The sequence below is a fragment of the Micropterus dolomieu genome, linkage group LG12 (genome assembly GCF_021292245.1).
Source record: "Micropterus dolomieu isolate WLL.071019.BEF.003 ecotype Adirondacks linkage group LG12, ASM2129224v1, whole genome shotgun sequence".
NCBI classification, from domain to species: Eukaryota; Metazoa; Chordata; class Actinopteri; order Centrarchiformes; family Centrarchidae; genus Micropterus; species Micropterus dolomieu.
The window spans coordinates 29,423,921-29,424,387 of NC_060161.1; positions in this window are offsets into that span (position 1 = coordinate 29,423,921).

Here is a 467-nt window from a genome sequence, read left to right on the forward strand (position 1 = left end):
CAACGAACGCCGCCTGGCTCTGCCATCCCTTCACACAAAGCAATCCCAGTCCCGGCTGTTCTCATCTGTGACACCACGATGGTGGAACGAGCTACCACACGCCATCAGAGCAGGGGCGTCCCTCTCTAACTTCAAGAAGCTCTTGAAAACTCATCTCTTCCGAGAACACTTCCTCTTATAACACCTCTAACTCCTAGCCTCTAAAATGCACTTCCTGTGCTCTTCTTCTTCTATCCCCTACAATTATCTTGTATTGATTGTTTTTTTTTTGTTTTGATTGCACTTTTTGTAAACTCTTACTTCCTTCCCTAGGTATTTACCACATTGATGCGATAGGTACTATGAGGTCTTACTAGTATTTATTGCTGCTCTTACTAGTATGTATTGTCAGTTGTAGATCTGTATTTGATGCTCTGTTGTTTCTCAAATGTAGGTCGCTTTGGATAGAAGTGTCTGCCAAATGAGTA